Source organism: Mastigoproctus giganteus, unplaced genomic scaffold (genome assembly GCF_048544385.1).
Source record: "Mastigoproctus giganteus isolate SK-2022 unplaced genomic scaffold, ASM4854438v1 scaffold_15, whole genome shotgun sequence".
Lineage (NCBI taxonomy): Eukaryota > Metazoa > Arthropoda > Arachnida > Uropygi > Thelyphonidae > Mastigoproctus > Mastigoproctus giganteus.
This window is the reverse complement of record NW_028328292.1, coordinates 46097-56683: the sequence shown is the minus strand read 5'-3', so window position 1 is coordinate 56683 and position 10587 is coordinate 46097.

The window sequence follows — 10587 nt, the reverse complement described above, 5'->3', positions numbered from 1 at the left end:
CTTTAACACTGCACTGTTCTCAATGGCAACCATTGCGGGATACAGTCTACCACCAATTGGCATAAGAGAAGCCAGCCTTCATCCATTCAAATCTTCTTCTATTCAAGAGCTTTGACTGATATATTTTTCCATTGTTAATACCATGGCAGCTGAAAAGGTATGCTCTGTTCCCATCACTTGTCCAGAATTGTTGAAGAAATAAACATCTACTGTTGATCCAAATGTATCTGTAGGCTTTAGTTTGAAATTAGTTAATCAAATACCCTCACTGAAATGTCACCTTTACAATAATAATAAGAATAGAGAATAACCGACAATACAAGTGGTGTAGTGACATCAGGGATGACGTAGTTCAGTATATAAATAACTCAAGAACAAACCATTAAGACAATGGATAATACAGAGACAACTAACAAATAGATTAAAAAGCATCAGCTCTATTTGACCTCATGATCCATTTCGATTATAATTCACTTTTAGTAGTATAATTATCGCACAGAATACAATCACTCTGATTCAAGGAAGGTAAAAAACCCTGATGAAAAGTTATTTTTAAACAAAGACTGGACAATCAGTAGACGAGTAGGAAGTGTCAGAGTTTAGTTTGCAGAAAGCTTGTACTGGAAAGCAAAGTATCACTTTTGGAATATTCAGAAAAATGTCTGTAGATGCAGCCAATCAGGAAATCACATGAATATGATTTTTTAAAAAATTGTCGAGGTGCGTAACCAGTAAGAAGGAGGCGTGAAATCTACGTGAAGGAAACATCTCTTCAAAATTTCATTCAAAGGGCCTCGTGAAGTCGGAAAATAATGAGATAAATTTAATTCACAAGAATTTTATCGCAAAAGGTAAAATTCTCGGTTGGGACTTTCTAATTCACTTTAACCAGCAGAAAATTGAATAGTGATTTAAAAAACATTAAGCTTCTCAGAAAGAAATTATTAGATTACTGCATGCAAGGGCATTTACCTGAACAGTGTAAATCAAAAACCTTTTGGACAAACAAACAGAGAAAAGGCTCTCAAGTAGAATACCATAGAATATATATAATGAACAATAAAGCAAACTACTACCGCACACAGAAGTTTTAAATGTTGTTCGATATAAATTCGCAACTTATGCAGACATGGTATTTGTGACAATTCCATTTATTTGTATAAATCTTTTATACCAATAAATTATGTCTGACACCTTCTCCGTCAGAACACGCAGTAGCTCAACTGTGAATGTGTAAAATTAATGCCCCGCACAGTCCCGAACATTATCTTACGAAATGTTATCCTGTACTTATAGTGGACACCACCCACTAGGAACCAGATGGTATTCTGACAGTGAGACGAACTGTCAGCCACTGAAATTCCACATATGGCATTCTGATAAGGGAATTATACCAGGAATAAACATTTAAACAGAAAAATTATTGAAGACAGGGCAAAAAACCTCCAAAATTAGGTTTAGAGTGGGCGAGAAAACCAAATATAACCCAGATGGTAGTTTTTACTGGGAAGGAAGGCACTTATTTTCAACAGACCTGTACTCTTTAAAAGTACATTCCCGATAGTATAACGGACACCAATACATGGTGAAAACGGTGAGTTCTCGATTCGCTCCTGGCAGCAAGTTCGGTGGTGAATACGCTAGACTGAACCTGAAAATAAAATTATGACTTAAAATTACAAATACAAAAAATTGCAGCAAACAATGTTTCTACGCTGACACATTTTGTCAAAGTAACTACGTTAAAAAAAGGATGGCCACTGGCACTTTTTCATATATTCTATAACTGGGTGATAGTTTTCAGGTGTGTGTTCTGTCTTCAAGTGCGTACATATATCCAACTATTGCAGATTCGAACTGCAATCATATTGTACGATGACGATGGTTCCCACTACTTTACTTTCACAGAAATGACAACTGGCTATTCATTTGTGGGTCTTTCAATATATATATATATTTTTTTTTTGTATCGGCCTCCTCCTCCCCTTCTAGCCGACCACACCTCACCTGTACATATATACCTTACTTATATCTTCAGAAACCTACGTTTTCCAAGCAGAAATAGAACGATATTTCTTAAAAATGCAGTTCTGGCCATTTAAAAAGAGCAGTACACGCTTCTTATGTCAATTCTGGTATCCTTTTAATATCTGAAACGATTAAGACTGCAGCAAGGGAAAGTGTTAAATTTGAAATCCACCTATAACGTACACTCCCACCCAGGAGGTGACACGAACGCACTACACAAGATATGGGTTACAATACATTCTTGCCAGCGACCGTTCATGGTGAATCTATTCAAGAACATTCTTTGCTGCTTTGCTTTCCCCACATTGTAAAGACAGCTGACCATAACCTGAATATAATTTTAAAATAATTCTCGTGGATTATTTAAAAATACACGAGTATTATTAAATCGGCCTCCTCCTCCCCTTACAGCCGACCTAACCTCGCCATTAACCAAAATTATAAAATTACATATTTTAGAAAAAAAGCAGAATGTAATAATAATTTAAAAGGGTTACTTACATACATACATTTTATCATTTTGGAAAGGAATACACCATAGATCATTTTTCCCTGTCGTCTCTATGCAATAAATGTACTTTAACACTGCACTGTTCTCAATGGCAACCATTGCGGGATACAGTCTACCACCAATTGGCATAAGAGAAGCCAGCCTTCATCCATTCAAATCTTCTTCTATTCAAGAGCTTTGACTGATATATTTTTCCATTGTTAATACCATGGCAGCTGAAAAGGTATGCTCTGTTCCCATCACTTGTCCAGAATTGTTGAAGAAATAAACATCTACTGTTGATCCAAATGTATCTGTAGGCTTTAGTTTGAAATTAGTTAATCAAATACCCTCACTGAAATGTCACCTTTACAATAATAATAAGAATAGAGAATAACCGACAATACAAGTGGTGTAGTGACATCAGGGATGACGTAGTTCAGTATATAAATAACTCAAGAACAAACCATTAAGACAATGGATAATACAGAGACAACTAACAAATAGATTAAAAAGCATCAGCTCTATTTGACCTCATGATCCATTTCGATTATAATTCACTTTTAGTAGTATAATTATCGCACAGAATACAATCACTCTGATTCAAGGAAGGTAAAAAACCCTGATGAAAAGTTATTTTTAAACAAAGACTGGACAATCAGTAGACGAGTAGGAAGTGTCAGAGTTTAGTTTGCAGAAAGCTTGTACTGGAAAGCAAAGTATCACTTTTGGAATATTCAGAAAAATGTCTGTAGATGCAGCCAATCAGGAAATCACATGAATATGATTTTTTAAAAAATTGTCGAGGTGCGTAACCAGTAAGAAGGAGGCGTGAAATCTACGTGAAGGAAACATCTCTTCAAAATTTCATTCAAAGGGCCTCGTGAAGTCGGAAAATAATGAGATAAATTTAATTCACAAGAATTTTATCGCAAAAGGTAAAATTCTCGGTTGGGACTTTCTAATTCACTTTAACCAGCAGAAAATTGAATAGTGATTTAAAAAACATTAAGCTTCTCAGAAAGAAATTATTAGATTACTGCATGCAAGGGCATTTACCTGAACAGTGTAAATCAAAAACCTTTTGGACAAACAAACAGAGAAAAGGCTCTCAAGTAGAATACCATAGAATATATATAATGAACAATAAAGCAAACTACTACCGCACACAGAAGTTTTAAATGTTGTTCGATATATATTCGCAACTTATGCAGACATGGTATTTGTGACAATTCCATTTATTTGTATAAATATTTTTATACCAATAAATTATGTCTGACACCTTCTCCGTCAGAACACGCAGTAGCTCAACTGTGAATGTGTAAAATTAATGCCCCGCACAGTCCCGAACATTATCTTACGAAATGTTATCCTGTACTTATAGTGGACACCATCCACTAGGAACCAGATGGTATTCTGACAGTGAGACGAACTGTCAGCCACTGAAATTCCACATATGGCATTCTGATAAGGGAATTATACCAGGAATAAACATTTAAACAGAAAAATTATTGAAGACAGGGCAAAAAACCTCCAAAATTAGGTTTAGAGTGGGCGAGAAAACCAAATATAACCCAGATGGTAGTTTTTACTGGGAAGGAAGGCACTTATTTTCAACAAACCTGTACTCTTTAAAAGTACATTCCCGATAGCATAACGGACACCAATACATGGTGAAAACCGTGAGTTCTCGATTCGCTCCTGGCAGCATGTTCGGTGGTGAATACGCTAGACTGAACCTGAAAATAAAATTATGACTTAAAATTACAAATACAAAAAATTGCAGCAAACAATGTTTCTACGCTGACACATTTTGTCAAAGTAACTACGTTAAAAAAAGGAAGGCCACTGGCACTTTTTGATATATTCTATAACTGGGTGATAGTTTTCTGGTGTGTGTTCTGTCTTCAAGTGCGTACATATATCCAACTATTGCAGATTCGAACTGCAATCATATTGTACGATGACGATGGTTCCCACTACTTTACTTTCACAGAAATGACAACTGGCTATTCATTTGTGGGTCTTTCAATATATATATATTTTTTTTTTTTGTATCGGCCTCCTCCTCCCCTTCTAGCCGACCACACCTCACCTGTACATATATACCTTACTCATATCTTCAAAAACCTACGTTTTCCAAGCAGAAATAGAACGACATTTCTTAAAAATGCAGTTCTGGCCATTTAAAAAGAGCAGTACACGCTTCTTATGTCAATTCTGGTATCCTTTTAATATCTGAAACGATGAAGACTGCAGCAAGGGAAAGTGTTAAATTTGAAATCCACCTATAACGTACACTCCCACCCAGGAGGTGACACGAACGCACTACACAAGATATGGGTTACAATACATTCTTGCCAGCGACCGTTCATGGTGAATCTATTCAAGAACATTCTTTGCTGCTTTCCTTTACCCACATTGTGAAGACAGCTGACCATAACCTTAATATAATTTCAAAATAATTCTCGTGTATTATTTAAAAATACACGAGTATTATTAAATCGGCCTCCTCCTCCCCTTACAGCCGACCTAACCTCGCCATTAACCAAAATTATAAAATTACATATTTTAGAAAAAAAGCAGAATGTAATAATAATTTAAAAGGGTTACTTACATACATACATTTTATCATTTTGGAAAGGAATACACCATAGATCATTTTTCCCTGTCGTCTCTATGCAATAAATGTACTTTAACACTGCACTGTTCTCAATGGCAACCATTGCGGGATACAGTCTACCACCAATTGGCATAAGAGAAGCCAGCCTTCATCCATTCAAATCTTCTTCTATTCAAGAGCTTTGACTGATATATTTTTCCATTGTTAATACCATGGCAGCTGAAAAGGTATGCTCTGTTCCCATCACTTGTCCAGAATTGTTGAAGAAATAAACATCTACTGTTGATCCAAATGTATCTGTAGGCTTTAGTTTGAAATTAGTTAATCAAATACCCTCACTGAAATGTCACCTTTACAATAATAATAAGAATAGAGAATAACCGACAATACAAGTGGTGTAGTGACATCAGGGATGACGTAGTTCAGTATATAAATAACTCAAGAACAAACCATTAAGACAATGGATAATACAGAGACAACTAACAAATAGATTAAAAAGCATCAGCTCTATTTGACCTCATGATCCATTTCGATTATAATTCACTTTTAGTAGTATAATTATCGCACAGAATACAATCACTCTGATTCAAGGAAGGTAAAAAACCCTGATGAAAAGTTATTTTTAAACAAAGACTGGACAATCAGTAGACGAGTAGGAAGTGTCAGAGTTTAGTTTGCAGAAAGCTTGTACTGGAAAGCAAAGTATCACTTTTGGAATATTCAGAAAAATGTCTGTAGATGCAGCCAATCAGGAAATCACATGAATATGATTTTTTAAAAAATTGTCGAGGTGCGTAACCAGTAAGAAGGAGGCGTGAAATCTACGTGAAGGAAACATCTCTTCAAAATTTCATTCAAAGGGCCTCGTGAAGTCGGAAAATAATGAGATAAATTTAATTCACAAGAATTTTATCGCAAAAGGTAAAATTCTCGGTTGGGACTTTCTAATTCACTTTAACCAGCAGAAAATTGAATAGTGATTTAAAAAACATTAAGCTTCTCAGAAAGAAATTATTAGATTACTGCATGCAAGGGCATTTACCTGAACAGTGTAAATCAAAAACCTTTTGGACAAACAAACAGAGAAAAGGCTCTCAAGTAGAATACCATAGAATATATATAATGAACAATAAAGCAAACTACTACCGCACACAGAAGTTTTAAATGTTGTTCGATATAAATTCGCAACTTATGCAGACATGGTATTTGTGACAATACCATTTATTTGTATAAATCTTTTATACCAATAAATTATGTCTGACACCTTCTCCGTCAGAACACGCAGTAGCTCAACTGTGAATGTGTAAAATTAATGCCCCGCACAGTCCCGAACATTATCTTACGAAATGTTATCCTGTACTTATAGTGGACACCACCCACTAGGAACCAGATGGTATTCTGACAGTGAGACGAACTGTCAGCCACTGAAATTCCACATATGGCATTCTGATAAGGGAATTATACCAGGAATAAACATTTAAACAGAAAAATTATTGAAGACAGGGCAAAAAACCTCCAAAATTAGGTTTAGAGTGGGCGAGAAAACCAAATATAACCCAGATGGTAGTTTTTACTGGGAAGGAAGGCACTTATTTTCAACAGACCTGTACTCTTTAAAAGTACATTCCCGATAGTATAACGGACACCAATACATGGTGAAAACGGTGAGTTCTCGATTCGCTCCTGGCAGCAAGTTCGGTGGTGAATACGCTAGACTGAACCTGAAAATAAAATTATGACTTAAAATTACAAATACAAAAAATTGCAGCAAACAATGTTTCTACGCTGACACATTTTGTCAAAGTAACTACGTTAAAAAAAGGATGGCCACTGGCACTTTTTCATATATTCTATAACTGGGTGATAGTTTTCAGGTGTGTGTTCTGTCTTCAAGTGCGTACATATATCCAACTATTGCAGATTCGAACTGCAATCATATTGTACGATGACGATGGTTCCCACTACTTTACTTTCACAGAAATGACAACTGGCTATTCATTTGTGGGTCTTTCAATATATATATATATTTTTTTTTTGTATCGGCCTCCTCCTCCCCTTCTAGCCGACCACACCTCACCTGTACATATATACCTTACTTATATCTTCAGAAACCTACGTTTTCCAAGCAGAAATAGAACGATATTTCTTAAAAATTCTGTTCTGGCCATTTAAAAAGAGCAGTACACGCTTCTTATGTCAATTCTGGTATCCTTTTAATATCTGAAACGATGAAGACTGCAGCAAGGGAAAGTGTTAAATTTGAAATCCACCTATAACGTACACTCCCACCCAGGAGGTGACACGAACGCACTACACAAGATATGGGTTACAATACATTCTTGCCAGCGACCGTTCATGGTGAATCTATTCAAGAACATTCTTTGCTGCTTTGCTTTCCCCACATTGTAAAGACAGCTGACCATAACCTGAATATAATTTTAAAATAATTCTCGTGTATTATTTAAAAATACACGAGTATTATTAAATCGGCCTCCTCCTCCCCTTACAGCCGACCTAACCTCGCCATTAACCAAAATTATAAAATTACATATTTTAGAAAAAAAGCAGAATGTAATAATAATTTAAAAGGGTTACTTACATACATACATTTTATCATTTTGGAAAGGAATACACCATAGATCATTTTTCCCTGTCGTCTCTATGCAATAAATGTACTTTAACACTGCACTGTTCTCAATGGCAACCACTGCGGGATACAGCCTACCACCAATTAGTATAAGAGATGCCAAGAAGCCAGCATTCATCCTTTCAAATCTTCTTCTATTCAGGAGCATTAACTGATATATTTTTCCATTGTTAATACCATGGCAGCTGAAAAGGTATGCTCTGTTCCCATCACTTGTCCAGAATTGTTGAAGAAATAAACATCTACTGTTGATCCAAATGTATCTGTAGGCTTTAGTTTGAAATTAGTTAAATCAAATACCCTCACTGAAATGTCACCTTTACAATAATAATAAGAATAGAGAATAACCGACAATACAAGTGGTGTAGTGACATCAGGGATGACGTAGTTCAGTATATAAATAACTCAAGAACAAACCATTAAGACAATGGATAATACAGAGACAACTAACAAATATAGAGTAAAAAGCATCAGCTCTATTTGACCTCATGATCCATTTCGATTATAATTCACTTTTAGAAGTATAATTATCGCACAGAATACAATCACTCTGATTCAAGGAAGGCAAAAATCCCTGATGAAAAGTTATTTTTAAACAAAGACTGGACAATCAGTAGACGAGTAGGAAGTGTCAGAGTTTAGTTTGCAGAAAGCTTGTACTGGAAAGCAAAGTATCACTTTTGGAATATTCAGAAAAATGTCTGTAGATGCAGCCAATCAGGAAATCACATGAATATGATTTTTTAAAAAATTGTCGAGGTGCGTAACCAGTAAGAAGGAGGCGTGAAATCTACGTGAAGGAAACATCTCTTCAAAATTTCATTCAAAGGGCCTCGTGAAGTCGGAAAATAATGAGATAAATTTAATTCACAAGAATTTTATCGCAAAAGGTAAAATTCTCGGTTGGGACTTTCTAATTCACTTTAACCAGCAGAAAATTGAATAGTGATTTAAAAAACATTAAGCTTCTCAGAAAGAAATTATTAGATTACTGCATGCAAGGGCATTTACCTGAACAGTGTAAATCAAAAACTTTTTGGACAAACAAACAGAGAAAAGGCTCTCAAGTAGAATACCATAGAATATATATAATGAACAATAAAGCAAACTACTACCGCACACAGAAGTTTTAAATGTTGTTCGATATAAATTCGCAACTTATGCAGACATGGTATTTGTGACAATTCCATTTATTTGTATAAATATTTTTATACCAATAAATTATGTCTGACACCTTCTCCGTCAGAACACGCAGTAGCTCAACTGTGAATGTGTAAAATTAATGCCCGGCACAGTCCCGAACATTATCTTACGAAATGTTATCCTGTACTTATAGTGGACACCACCCACTAGGAACCAGATGGTATTCTGACAGTGAGACGAACTGTCAGCCACTGAAATTCCACATATGGCATTCTGATAAGGGAATTATACCAGGAATAAACATTTAAACAGAAAAATTATTGAAGACAGGGCAAAAAACCTCCAAAATTAGGTTTAGAGTGGGCGAGAAAACCAAATAACCCAGATGGTAGTTTTTACTGGGAAGGAAGGCACTTATTTTCAACAGACCTGTACTCTTTAAAAGTACATTCCCGATAGTATAACGGACACCAATACATGGTGAAAACCGTGAGTTCTCGATTCGCTCCTGGCAGCAAGTTCGGTGGTGAATACGCTAGACTGAACCTGAAAATAAAATTATGACTTAAAATTACAAATACAAAAAATTGCAGCAAACAATGTTTCTACGCTGACACATTTTGTCAAAGTAACTACGTTAAAAAAAGGAAGGACACTGGCACTTTTTGATATATTCTATAACTGGGTGATAGTTTTCTGGTGTGTGTTCTGTCTTCAAGTGCGTACATATATCCAACTATTGCAGATTCGAACTGCAATCATATTGTACGATGACGATGGTTCCCACTACTTTACTTTCACAGAAATGACAACTGGCTATTCATTTGTGGGTCTTTCAATATATATATATATTTTTTTTTGTATCGGCCTCCTCCTCCCCTTCTAGCCGACCACACCTCACCTGTACATATATACCTTACTTATATCTTCAGAAACCTACGTTTTCCAAGCAGAAATAGAACGATATTTCTTAAAAATGCAGTTCTGGCCATTTAAAAAGAGCAGTACACGCTTCTTATGTCAATTCTGGTATCCTTTTAATATCTGAAACGATGAAGACTGCAGCAAGGGAAAGTGTTAAATTTGAAATCCACCTATAACGTACACTCCCGCCCAGGAGGTGACACGAACGCACTACACAAGATATGGGTTACAATACATTCTTGCCAGCGACCGTTCATGGTGAATCTATTCAAGAACATTCTTTGCTGCTTTGCTTTCCCCACATTGTAAAGACAGCTGACCATAACCTGAATATAATTTTAAAATAATTCTCGTGTATTATTTAAAAATACACGAGTATTATTAAATCGGCCTCCTCCTCCCCTTACAGCCGACCTAACCTCGCCATTAACCAAAATTATAAAATTACATATTTTAGAAAAAAAGCAGAATGTAATAATAATTTAAAAGGGTTACTTACATACATACATTTTATCATTTTGGAAAGGAATACACCATAGATCATTTTTCCCTGTCGTCTCTATGCAATAAATGTACTTTAACACTGCACTGTTCTCAATGGCAACCACTGCGGGATACAGCCTACCACCAATTAGTATAAGAGATGCCAAGAAGCCAGCATTCATCCTTTCAAATCTTCTTCTATTCAGGAGCATTAACTGATATATTTTTCCATTGTTAATACCATGGCAG